Source organism: Haemaphysalis longicornis, unplaced genomic scaffold, assembly GCF_048455015.1.
Source record: "Haemaphysalis longicornis isolate Haplotype H1 unplaced genomic scaffold, Haemaphysalis longicornis Haplotype H1 scaffold_1, whole genome shotgun sequence".
In the NCBI taxonomy this organism is placed as follows: Eukaryota; Metazoa; Arthropoda; class Arachnida; order Ixodida; family Ixodidae; genus Haemaphysalis; species Haemaphysalis longicornis.
The window spans coordinates 133,725,219-133,738,169 of NW_027526203.1; the positions used below are offsets into that span (position 1 = coordinate 133,725,219).

Sequence of the window (12,951 nt, forward strand, 5' to 3'; positions counted from 1 at the left end):
AGATAACCATGGATTGACAACACTCAGGGGGTCTCTGTAGATGATGGAGTTAGAAATTTGATTTTTGAGAAAGTGATTTTTAACAAAAACGCCAAGGGTGTGAAGGCTGGGTCTGTGCGCAGCACAATACACTAAAATTCAACACACTGGTATTTTTCTTGCAGAAACAAGCAATATTGCAAAATCACACCTCTTGGCACTCTTGATTTTCTCGACTGTCATAGAACAACAACCACAAGATGCACGGCAGATATGCCATGGTGGTATCAAATCCGTGATTAAATCAGTGACAGACGTTTTGCCCATACCTAAAAAGAAGACCGTGAGTTCAAAAGATTCTTCAGCTAGTTGTCTGAGGGAGAAAGATACTGTAGAGATAAAGAGAAGGAATGTTCATGTGTCGTTAATGATGCCTTTAAAAATAAGATGGTTCACCATAGACATAATTTTAAAAGCCCAAAGCAAGTCCACGCACATCCACTGCAGTTCTGGGAGCCATTTGTTGCACTCAACGTACCAGCTTTGAACTGGGCTACGGCGGACAGCGGCAGACGCAAGACAAAGTGTAAGAGCAGCACTCGGTCATTTTTTTTTATTTTCTTTCCCATTTTCTTTCTCTTTTACTATATACTGCAGCCCTTTCTTTCCCTATAGATTCCTGTATTCCTATCCACACATGTAGGGTAGCCAACGGGACAGTTCCCCAGTTAACCTGTAGCAGGGTCCTTGAATGCTTTGATGATGATCGTTAGAGTTTTTTGGCGCAAGGCCAGCTGGGGCAAAGAGCGCCAAACAAAAGTATCTAAAATAAAATATAGGCTACTAAAGCCAAAATAACAATAAAATCAATTAACGGCAATGGTGATGGCTGGTGTATAGGGCCAGATATGATTATGCGTGATAGGAGATGAGGTTTAAAAACTTGACGTCGGACAAATACTCAAACACACGTTTCACGGAAACAATGGCATCATCACCTAGGAAAAACGATGGATGTAGGGGAATATGTTGTCTGTAGAGTTCTCTGAAGTGTTTGTGTCGTGTTGTGTGAAGTGCCTTGCATGTGATTAGTATGTGCACTACGGATAGGGCCTCTCCGCACCTGCCGCACCGGGGTCTAGAAGATCCCGTCAGCAGATACGAGTGCGTCGCATGGGTGTGCCCTATCCGCAGCCTACCCAAGGCGACTTCCGTGTGTCTGTTGTGTGAGTCAGTTGTGTACCGTCCCAAGTGTGGCTTTATTACATGTAGTTTGTTGTCTGTCTGTTCGTCCCAGTGTGTTTGCCATGTTCTGCGCAGGTGTTGTCTTATGTGTGGCTTGAGGTCTGTGTAGGGTACCGTTGTAATGTCCACAGTGTTCCTGAGTGCAGCCGCACCGGCCCTCTCGTCTGCCAACTCGTTCCCAGAGATCCCTGCGTGTCCTGGGACCCAGCAGAGGACCACCTCATGCTTTTGTGCATACACGGACATGATAGTGCAGAATACAAGATTAACTATGTGGTTTCTGGGGGGCTTGTGCGATGACAGTGCGCGAACAACACTCAAAGAATCTGTATATATGATGGAATTGGGAATGTGATTTTCAAGGATGTGTCGTACAATCAGTAAAATTCCATACGCTTCCGCTGAAAAAATTGATGTGTGCACGCTCATGGTTCTGGCTGCATTGAAATTAGGACCATGAGCAGCGCACGACACCATACTGGAGGATTTAGAAGCGTCACTATAAAATTCTGCACATGTGTATTTAAACTGCAAAGACAGAAAGTGCTGCAGTATTGCAGCTCGTGGTACACGATTTTTGTCAAGTCTCATAAAAGAGAGGTCACACGACACAGGGCGAACTTGCCAAGGCGGTAAACTGTTAGAAAAGGATGACCTGTACACATCTAAAAACGAAGCACTGAGGTCCGAGGCTCGCTCTCTCACTCTCAGTGAAAAGGGCAGAGGAACGGATGGGCGATTTGCAAAGAGCAGAGATGATGATGTATCGTTAAAGACAGGATAAAAAGGGTGATTATTCAGTGATGAAATTTTAAAAGCATATAGCAAGTCCATGTACGTTCGTTGGTTCTCAAGGCTCCACTTATCACACTCGACATACAGACTCTCGACAGGGCTAGTGCGAAAAGCACCCGAGGCGAGACGAAGCCCCAAGTGTAGCACTGGGTCAAGCATTCGCAACGCTGTTTTAGTCGCCGACCCATATACCACACTGCCATAGTCTAAACGAGACCCAACCAAAGCAGTATAGAGCCGTAGTAGGAGTTCTTTGTCGGAACCATACGATTGATGGGAGAGAACCTTAAGGATATTCATTGTTTTCAGACATTTATGTTTAAGTTCCTTGATGTGTGGAATGAATGTGAGTTTCTGGTCAAACACAACACCTAAGAACTTGTGCTCCTTGATCACAGGAAGCGACACGCCATTAAGAGTAATGTCTGGGTCCGTATGGACCCCGCGCTTCCTGGAGAACACAACGCAGGAGCTTTTTACAGGATTTAATTTAAAACCATTCTTGTCTGCCCAGCCGGCAAGTTTCTTTACACCAAGCTGGACTTGACGTTCGCAGATTGACATATTGCATGATTTATAGGATATCTGCACGTCATCTACATACATGGAATAAGAGATTGTAGGTGGCAGTGCCTTACCAAGAGAGTTCATTTTTACTATGAAGAGAGTGCAGCTCAACACGCCACCCTGTGGCACGCCATTTTCTTGCACGTAAACGTTTGAGAGTGCACAACCAACTCTTACTCGAAACGTTCTGTCTGACAAGTAACTAACAAGAGTGTTTAACATGTTACCCGATACACCGAATGACTTGAGGTCCCTAAGGATCCCATAACGCCAAGCGGTGTCGTATGCCTTTTCAAGGTCGAAGAAGACAGTTAAACAATACTGCTTATGCGCGAAGGCATCCTTGATGTACGAGTCAAGAGCTACCAGCTGATCGTTCGTCGATCGCCCCACCCTAAAGCCTGCCTGGCAGCTCTCGAGAAGACCGTTGTACTCGAGGAAGTACACGAGCCTGCGATTTACCATCTTCTCGAATAGCTTGCACAGGCAGCTCGTCAGGGCTATAGGACGGTAGCTTGAGGGGGACGACGGGTCCTTTCCCTCCTTCAGGAAAGCTACAACTATAGCCTCCTTCCAAGAGTTTGGAATGTGCCCCGAAAGCCAAATCTTGTTATATAGGTGTAAGAGTGTTAGAAGAGTGTCTGCGTGCAGGTGTTGTATCATTGTGTATGTGATGTTGTCTGGGCCTGGAGCTGAGGGTTTACACATGCTTAGAGCAGCCCTCAGCTCATGTAGTGAAAACAGGGAGTTGTAAGAAGTCTGTGATTTGTTGCTGTCGCGTAGGTAGGAACTTCTTTTCACAACAGGCTTTATGTTTCAGGAAAGTGTTTGTGTAGTGTGCTGAACTGGACACGTGTTGGAAGTGTTGTGCGAGTGTGTCAGCCTGGTCTTCGAGTGTGTCCCCTGTAGTGCTGACCAGAGGCAGGCTGTGTGTTTGTTGTCCCTTGAGTTTACGTATTCGTGTCCATACTTTCCTTGTGTCTGTGTAGGAGTTTATTGATGTTATGAATGTACGCCAACTCTCTCGTTTTGCCCCACGGCGCACACGTTTTCCTAACGCCTTGGCCCGTTTGAACAAGAGGAGGTTTCCCGACGTGGGGTACCGACGAAGGACACCCCACGCCTTGTTCTGGGCCTCTCGCGCCCGCCTACAGTCCTCATTCCACCACGGCCTCCGCTGGTTGCGCGGGGCACCAGAGGCGTGGGGAATGGACTTTTCGGCGGCGTCGAGGATGTGCGCCGTGAGGAGTTGGGTAGATTCTTCAACGTGTAGGTGTCCTATGGATGTGTGGTGTAGTTTGGATGTCTCTGTAAATGTATTCCAGTTAGCTCGTCTTTCATTGAACCGATTATGGGAAGATGTACTGCTTGGGCCTTTACCTATGTATGTTAGTGAGGTGGGGAAGTGGTCACTGCCATATGGGTCAGTTCCCACACCCCACTCGAGAAGAGGAAAGAGAACTGCGGAGCCAATAGCCAAGTCAAGACATGAGTATGTGTTGTGTCCTATGTTATGATATGTAGGCTGTTTATTGTTGAAAAGGCATGCTCCAGAGGATGTAAGAAACCTCTCTATCAGGCGACCCCGGGCATCCGTACGAGAAGAGCCCCAAAGAGAATTGTGAGCATTAAGGTCGCCTGTTAGAATGTACGGTTCGGGCAGCTGGTCAACCAGCGCCTCAACGTCAGAGCTCGAAAGTGTAACATCAGGAGGAATGTATATGGAGCATACCGTTATCAACCTATTAAATATTATTAAGCGTATTGCTACAGCCTCAAGGATAGTGTTTAAGGTGACAGGGTGGCATGCTAAGGATTTCCGGACGATTATGGCCACACCGCCAGAGGAGTGTGTGCAGCCATCCCTGTCCTTTCTGAAGACCATGTAACTATTCAAGAAATTTGTGTGCTTGGAATTCAAATGTGTTTCCTGAACACACATAACACTTGGCTGATTAGCATGCAGTATTTCGTATACATCGTCAAGATTTTTAAGAAGGCCTCTACAGTTCCATTGAATTATGTTTTCTCTTCCCATTATTTAGTGTGAGAGCTACTGGAGTGTGTGTGTTTGTTTATGTGTCGTCTTTCGGGGCTGTGACTCTCGCCTTTTTAGGCTTGTCGGGAGGCTTTGGCGTCGGGACGCGTTCCTTGCGCTGCGTTGCAGGCAGGAACGGCCCGACATCCATATCGTCGTCGGATGTCCGAGGGGTGCCCGACGGACCGGGCCCCTTGGACTTGGCCCCCCCTCGGGAGCCCTTCGTTTGAGCCGCCACCGCCGAGGGCGTCCGGAGCGCCAGAGGTGGCACGGGCGGTGCGGTGGCGGTGGGAACCGGTGCAGGGCCCGTGGTGTCCATCACCTCGGTACCCTCCAACGCACTGGAGGACGGGGAGACAGAGGCGGGAGCGGCACCGGTCCCGACGGAAGACGTTTGCACCACAACCGCTGCTGCCTCAGCAAGCGGCGTGGTGGCGGGTCGGGCTGCCTGAGGCAACCCAGGGGGGGGCGGGGGAGGGACCAGGTCAGACTCGCTGAACTGGGTCCCTGTGGAAACCAGACGCCGCTCCGCCCCCCGGCGAGCCGCGTCGGCGTACCTCCCCAGAGGGAAAGAGGCGAACCTCTTTCGCGCCTCTGGGAAGGTGATGTTCTCCGTGACCTTGATGTTAATTATCTTTTTTTCCAATTGAAATTTTTCGCACTTGCGGGAGTACGCTGCATGCGGACCGCCGCAGTTCACACAAGTGAGGGTTTCGGATGGACAGTTGTCAGTCGGATGATCGTGCGCCGCGCATTTCGCACACGTCGTTCGGCCACGACAAGAGGTTGTACCGTGCCCGAACCGCTGGCACTTAAAACAGCGCCGCGGATTCGGGATGTACGGACGGATGGAGCAACGGATAAAACCTGCATTGATGTGTTGTGGAAGAACTGCGCGGTCGAAAGTCAAGATAATGTGCTTGGTGGGAATCTCCTTGTCGTCTCTGCGGATAGTGATGCGTCTCACGGCAGTGACGCCCTGATCCTTCAAGCCGGCAAGGAGATCCGCATCCGTTTCGTTCAAAAGATCTGTCTCGGATATCACACCCAGGGAGCTGTTGAGGCTCCGATGGGGTGTGACCCTGATGTCTAGATCAGCCAGTCTAGTCTGAGCTAGAAGCTTCATGGACTGCTGCTTGTCATTTATTTCGATGAGGAGTTCACCAGACCTTTGTTTTTTGCACTTATACGATTTTCCTACTATGGCTTCAAGATACTTGGCGATCAAGAAGACTGACTGAGATGCAAGAGGGTGGGTTGGATTGAGGGATTCCATCACAAGAAATCGAGAAAAATGGTCCGGTTCAGGAAAGGTTAACGACGGCAACGGAGGAAAGGATACTTCGGTGCGGCCCCTTTTCAGGGACCGATCACGGTTGGGGGGGGTTTTAGACAATACCATAAAGCATAGTATAAAAGCAGGGAGACGGGGGTACTTTCTCCTTTGACCTTACCCTGGTAGTCAAAGAGGTCCCGGAGCTCCCTGCCTGGTAGACAGGCAGGGAGCCCATCGGCCGGAGCTTGACCAAGGCTCCGACGGCCACCGTTTACGGCTTCTACCCTTCACCTTTAAACACATCGCCACGGTTGGACACGGCTTATGTTGGGAGCTCGGGGTCCGCGGTGTCGCTGCTCACCGTCACCATGAATACTCAAGGTGCCCCGTGCGGGGCCTTGAATGCTTTACTGGTCACAAAATTGCTCTGTAACTCAATAGGAGGGCTTCATAGGCTGCCTTTGGCTGCCACGTGGTGGTGCCACCATCTGATTGAGGGCACTCCTCAGGTGGCATCGCACTGGCTTGAACGACGGTGGCGCGGTCAGTTGTGTGTGCAGGAAGGAAATGTAACGAGCACCTCGCGCTATTGTGATGCAACTTAAGTAGTGCATCAATGATGCCAAACAGGTGTTGTGCCCCAGGATGTCATTCTGGGTACAAGGGTACAACAGGAAAAGTCCCTGTTCTGTTTACGGGTAGCCGCGTGAGAGCCGAAGCAGCAATCACAGACGTTGACAAGAAGGGCTCCAGAGAAGCGACGTCGTGAGTCGTCCTCATCTGGCCGTGAAACAAAAGTTCACGCCAAACCAGACCCGGTTTTTGGTATGTACTGGTGGGAAATTTCGGACAGGATCCCCTTGAGGTAAACAAGTAAGCTTTTTATTTCTGCATGGACTAATCCCTTGTCATCCCTTTCAGAGGTTTTTTGGCAGTGCGACACAGGTTGCTGCTGATGGAGGGCAGCCAACGGTTGAACAGTTCCCGTTTATTTACTGAAGGCTTTCAGTCAACAGCCTGTTCCGCCCACCCAAGTGAGGACCAGTTGATGGCGACGAGCCACAGTTGCTGTTCAAGCGGCAGGACCTCTTTAACAAGGAAGCTGCTCCTGCCAATCATGTACGATACCATATTGAAAACAAAACAGCTATTGATAGTTCCTCCATCTCGAATATATGTGCAGCCAAATAGCTGCTAAACAGAAGTTTACTCAGAACGTACACAAAGCTCATCATTTACCCGTACTTGATAATTCTTGTACAAACATGCAGGCAAACAAAAGAAAACTTTATTTCAGGCTGACTCCGTGGCCATTCTCCTGGATGACAAGTTCTCTTGGCACAACTGACCGCGAGGAAGAGGCCCTCATGGACCTGCCTGAAGGAGTGCATTTTAGACTACCTGGCTGGCTATGTTGCCAAAACGTTTCTAAGATCTGCTGCACCCACTACGTGGAATCTTTAAAAGGCTTGCAAATGGTCACCAAGTGACCTCATTCGTGTAAAGTCGGGGGTTTACCTACAGGTCCCCTTCACCAAACAGCTAAACCTGCTCCAAGTTTTTGAAGGACATGCGGAACAATTTACGGCAAAGCAAACTGCATGTGCTGCTATACATGCAGACTGGTATATGAACTGCATGTATACATGGGCATTGTTGAGCAGGTTTTGCTGGACAGTCGTACAGCTACTGCTGCTATCGCTTCTCCACCCACTTTGCTGGAATGATTGCCGAGGTTTTTCATTTTGTTCTTCGGTGCCGCCGGCATTTTCTCACACGGGAAAAAAATAGGCAATCACGTGTGCCAAAGTGAGCAACATGCCCAGCTAATGGAGGGTTTTGTCAGATCATTCAGATAGTAGCTGTGCTTCATTACCGGTTCGCAAATTCGTATTACCTTGCGCTCAGGCTCACATGTAAAAAAAGCTTTGTAATGTCTTTAAGCTTTTACTTTTCATATTTCCACGAACTATCGCTAGGGATTCGTTTTGTTTTTTGTAACCGTGTGTGGCCACGCCCAGTTTTCTTATTTGGTATATCAAGCGAAGTGCCTGTTTGCTCTTTTTGTTGTTCCTTGCATCAGGCAATATTGTTTGATAGGGAAAGGGTGCCACCTTGCCACTAACTTGATTTCTTGTTTTATCGACAATGTTCTAGATCTAATTTCATGGTTCTGAAATTTATAACATTCTGAGAATAATGCATGCAGAGCATATACTGTGCAACTCCCTTCTTCGGTGTTCGCCTGTGCACGTCGCACTGTGGACTTGTTATTCGACGTTTGTTTTCATTCTAGGTTTTTGTAGAGCACGAGTTTGCTCTAATAAACTTCATTCAGCAGAACTTCGCATCGTTCTTGGCTATGTGACAACATTTTGTTTCTGCTGTGGGCTGCACATCACAGCAAAAAAGTAACTTTGTGTACACTGGACCACACTCATTTGCCTCCCTTCGTAACATTGAATGTTTTTGTAGCGTGTGATAAAATCAGTTTTATTCTTTTTGCGCTTTCTTATTTCCAAGGTCTGAAAATCGTTGTAGCAGAGAGACACATGGTGCATCATGTATCTTTTTGTGTTTTGATCCTTTGTCTTTCTGCAGTGCTTTTAAATGTTTTCATGTACCAACTTGTCCAAACGATGACATTATTGTGCTATCTCATTCAGTGTTTTCTGCGAATTCCAGAGCAATCAACAGATTAATAAGTAGCGTAGTGCGAACAACGCTAGTGTTATTGCAGACTACCACACTGTTAAAACTGTGTTGTAAACCCCCCCCCCCCCCCCTCGCTGTAATGCCTGAAAGGCGCTGTGGGTACAAGAGTAAATAAATAAATAAAAAACGTGTACTTGCCTCCTTTCAGTTTTTTTTAAGCGAAGCTTTAGTGTTCTCACTGATGGCATCTGTAACGCGAAAACGTGGCCGGAATCGAACTTGGGTCCCTCGCGTTATGATGCCGGTGTCTATCCGATAGCTCCATTTCGGCGCAGTCTAAACTCCGACGACAACCAAAGAATCTGTTGCGAGAAAGCTTCGCGTCCAACCATCGTCGTCGTTAGACGGAGGGGTGCATAATTTTTTATTGTATTATCGATAGGCCCGCAACAGTCCGTGACAACAGAGTAACCGTATGTATAGTGGTTACAGCTTTTGCTTTAAGAAAAGAAACAATGTAGATTAAAAAAAAACACACTGACTATTACTACACTACCTCATGCGAAATTAGGGTGCAGGGCGAGCTGCAGCGTTCTCAGTCACGGTGCACATCTGCTGCGTCTCAGGAAGTGATCGCGTGATCAGTGAATGCATGGTTGTGCGCGCTACTCTGCTGTTATCTTGCAGTGCGTCGCCGCCACTGGCCAGCGTGTTGTTGCAAATCATGTTTGAACCTCTCGCGCTAATGTCACGTGGTTTGGATTAGCGGCCAACGGAATAGCGTCTAGGGAGGGGGAGAGCGCTGTTTGGCGGCGACGGATGGAAAAGCTGCGCGTGCCGCCCTCCTCCTCACCCTTCGCAGACGCTTCTCTCAGCTTTCTTTCTGCTGACTACTTCGTACGGTCGTTCGGTTATGCGGACGTACGCCTACGCCGCGAATTCCGAGTAACGGCTGCCAGAGGGCTGCGCGCTAAAATCTGTAAACATCACGGCGCAACGCTCGCGCCCGAGGAAGCGGAAGCAGTTACCGTTCGCGGCCGAAGTCTACGGCAATTTATTTGGTAAAAGAAAACCCCATGGAAGGCAGGTGGTGTACACGATGGTTGGACGATTTCTCGCTAACTACTAAGAAAAAAATTACATCTTCATCAGCGCGCGGAAACCAAAAGCAGCGAGCGTTCGCACGCCCAGAGCTGGCAAAAATGCCGCACTTCGGGCGGCGGTGGCGCCAGTAGCGGCGCCCACTGTCCTTATATGAAACAACCAAGCATTGAATGACTCTGCCTGTAGCCTGCCTTTCCTGTACTGTTCCTTCCTTTGTGACGGCCCAGTTGAAGATGTGACAAACCTAGAGGGGGACGAAAAAAGGCAGTCGCTAAGACTTTGGTGCCACTCGTACGTCTGCCACGGACTGGCGACCGCGCCAAACGTACCGGAAAATCCTCTAAAAGGCTGAAAGCCGCACTTCCTTCGTCATATGAGCTATCGGTTTACGCGATGCACAGTGCGCGAGCTCAAATCTCCTCGCAATACGCGACACACTAATCGTGCATGGCGGTACGTCATAGCAAGGACCTGTCTTCACGCACAACGGAAATAGCGCATTCATTGCAAGCAAACAAACGAAGTGATTCACCTGTGCACAGCCGATTCCGTCTCAGTGTAAGAACGGAGAGCCGTGCTCAACGTCCCGCACAGGGGCGATGCTGCCCCTCCAATGCCTCCTGCGGCGAACTGTCATCCTATTGCAGCTACAGCAGCTGTATCCAAAGTACAGGCGGCGGTGCGCAAACGGGACCTGGCCTCACAGCAGCTCCTGCGAGCACCACGACGGAGCGACGGAGCCGCCACACGCGCGCCAAGTTCACGCCGCTCATGCCGCTCACGCAAACGCCCGCGCGCACGGTCGATGCGGAAAGCTTCTACAGAACCACGCTTGGAGCCGCCACCAATTCCGTGGCGCGCGTTTTGAATTCACTCAAGGTAATCGTCGCAGAACACTGACCTCTTCAAGTTCTTACCTAATAAAGACGTCAAGATTCGTATGAAATATTTGCCCGGTACGCCGTATGTTGTGGAAAAAGCTCAAGTTTCACGCACCCAAACTTCGTGACAGTAGTCCAGTGTGTGCATAGCAGATTTTCGGGCTACGGAGACTGACAGCCCGTACCATCGCGGAGCAAAGAAAACAAGTTTCGACAAAAATCAACGAAGGGTAAAGAATGTACAACAATATTCAAACACATCGCTGCGGAAATCCTTTTTGGCGGTGGCATGGCATTTAGTGTTACTAAACAAAGCGTAGCTTATTTAGCGGCTCTAGTGGCATTAACGTTACATTGCTTTAAACCCATTCTTCCCCCTTCCCCCCCCCCCTTCCACTTCCGGGATCTCTAGACGTGCGCTTAGTACATTGCTTTTGATATAAACAGTGTCAGGTTGTGTAAATAATTGTTACAGGGCCGGGACTGTCGTGGTAAGATATAAATAACTTTCGCGGTATGTTGCATCGAGATAAATCTGAAGAACGCAATAGTTGCGATTCGAATGTCGTGATACTCTGCCGAACGGCTCCTGGACAGTTTATCGAACTCTGTTTTACCGACCGCCATTGCCGCGTTATCGGACCACCTACGTACGTTTTATTGAAATTGTTCTTTTGATGCTTTTTTTGCCAAGTCATTTATTTTGTTTTAACTGCATGGCTACTCCACTAACCCGGTGGCAGATATTTCCATTCCATAATGTCTCTCCGCTGCTTCAGATGCAAGAGCGCTCCCTATATATTTCGACGCATTTTTTTTCTGCCTTGTTGTATTGTTATGAAATTTTTGCTTGTTCAATGATTGACCGATTGATTGCACGGTTTAACGCGCCGACGCAACTCAGGCGATGAGGCGCGCCGCAGTGGAGGGCTCCGGATCAACTTTGACCACCTGGGGATCTTTAACGTGCGCCGAAATCTCGTACACACGGGGGGCGTTTTTGCTTTTCGCCTCCATCAGAAAAGCAGCCGCCGCGGCCGGGAATCGAACCCGCGTCCTCGTGCTCAGCAGCACAACGCCTTAGCCACTGAGTCACAGCGGCGGGTTCGCTTGTTCAGTGATATTGCCAATACTATGACTTCTGTTTTCGGTACTTATGCGTTTTGCTGCCATCATGTGGCCGCGCCCAGCTGTTTTATTTGAGTTCGAAGAGAAGCCGGCCTTGTTCCCTTTCTCTTGTACGCCATGCGGGGTATATGCAGGGTTGTTCGTTTTCAGGTAAAAGCCGATTTTACCCGATTTTCACGTCCCGAACATGTTTCAGGACCGATTTCTCCCCGAACGAACCCTTTCAAAGTATCGATCTGCATAATCCTGGGCTGACGGTCGGCCGTTCTCAACCAGTACTTGGTGGAAGCAAGCCCCACAAACACATCTTTCGAACGCAATGCGAATTGGCATGAACCTACTGCTGGTTACTTCAGGCTGGCAAACGCTGCGCTGACATTGCTGCGTCTGGCTGACAGAATCTGCGATGTCGGGAGAACTCTCGAAGGGAGACCGACATGTTGCGCGTGCAGGGGAAAGTGTATGTAAACAAGGATGTGTAAAAAATTGTGGTCCATTCCTCTGTCATAGGAATGAATGAAACGCGAAAGGGAAATGTGCAGCGAAATCCGCAGCTGAGCATGATCTGCGGGTCGGCGGCTGTCTTGTCCCTTGTGGGTGCGCTTGGAGAGCGACGTCCTGCTGGCGGGTCGTTTCGGCAAAGGTGTACTGGCGTCATTTCCGTGACGGAGACAGAGAGAGAGAGAGAAAGCACTTCATTGAGCTTGCGCGGTTAGACGGCGGTTGTGGCTGCCGGTTTGTGCCGGGCAGCGATGTCGGCGGCTCTAGTGACCAGGGAGAGTTGGACCTCCTGGTCTGAGCTCGCCAGTGCCTCCTCCCACTGCTCATTGGAGGAAATGGGGGGGAAAGGGTCTTTGATGCATCCCCATATGATGTGGGGAAGGGTGGCCAGGGCTCCGCATGCTTTACAGTTTGGTGAGGGGTAAAGGGAAGGGTGGATGAGGTGGAGCTTGGCTGGGTTCGGAAAGGTGTTCGTTTGGAGTCTCCACATGTGCTCTTGTGCGGGTGTCAGCAGCACGTTGGCTGAGGGGAGTTTTCTTCCGTGACGGATATGACGTCAGTGAAATGTTGGTGCATCACGGCATAAAACACTTTCGTGTTAAAATGTAAAACCAGAAAACGAACAACCCTAAGTATAACGTACTCTTTCGTATTAATGGTTGCTTCCCCGCAAGAAGACCCTGTGTGCAGGGGTGCACCCTTTACAGGCCGCTTGCTTCGTTGTACTGGCGTCATTTCCGCGACGGATATTACGTCAGTGAAATCTTTGTGTATCCGGGAAT

At 49.3% G+C, this 12,951-nt stretch overlaps 1 protein-coding gene across 4 annotated transcripts in view; it reads right to left on the reverse strand.

Annotated features, from left to right (window-relative positions):
* Positions 1-10,422, reverse strand: part of LOC144180465 (metallophosphoesterase 1-like) — a 71,509-nt gene extending 61,087 nt beyond the window's left edge. For all 4 annotated transcript variants that reach the window (XR_013324429.1, XM_077708816.1, XM_077708809.1 and 1 more), the window contains exon 1: positions 10,192-10,422. The gene's annotated coding sequence lies outside the window, so the exon portion shown is untranslated. The remainder of the gene's footprint in view (positions 1-10,191) is intronic.
* Between the last annotated feature and the right edge of the window lie 2,529 nt (positions 10,423-12,951).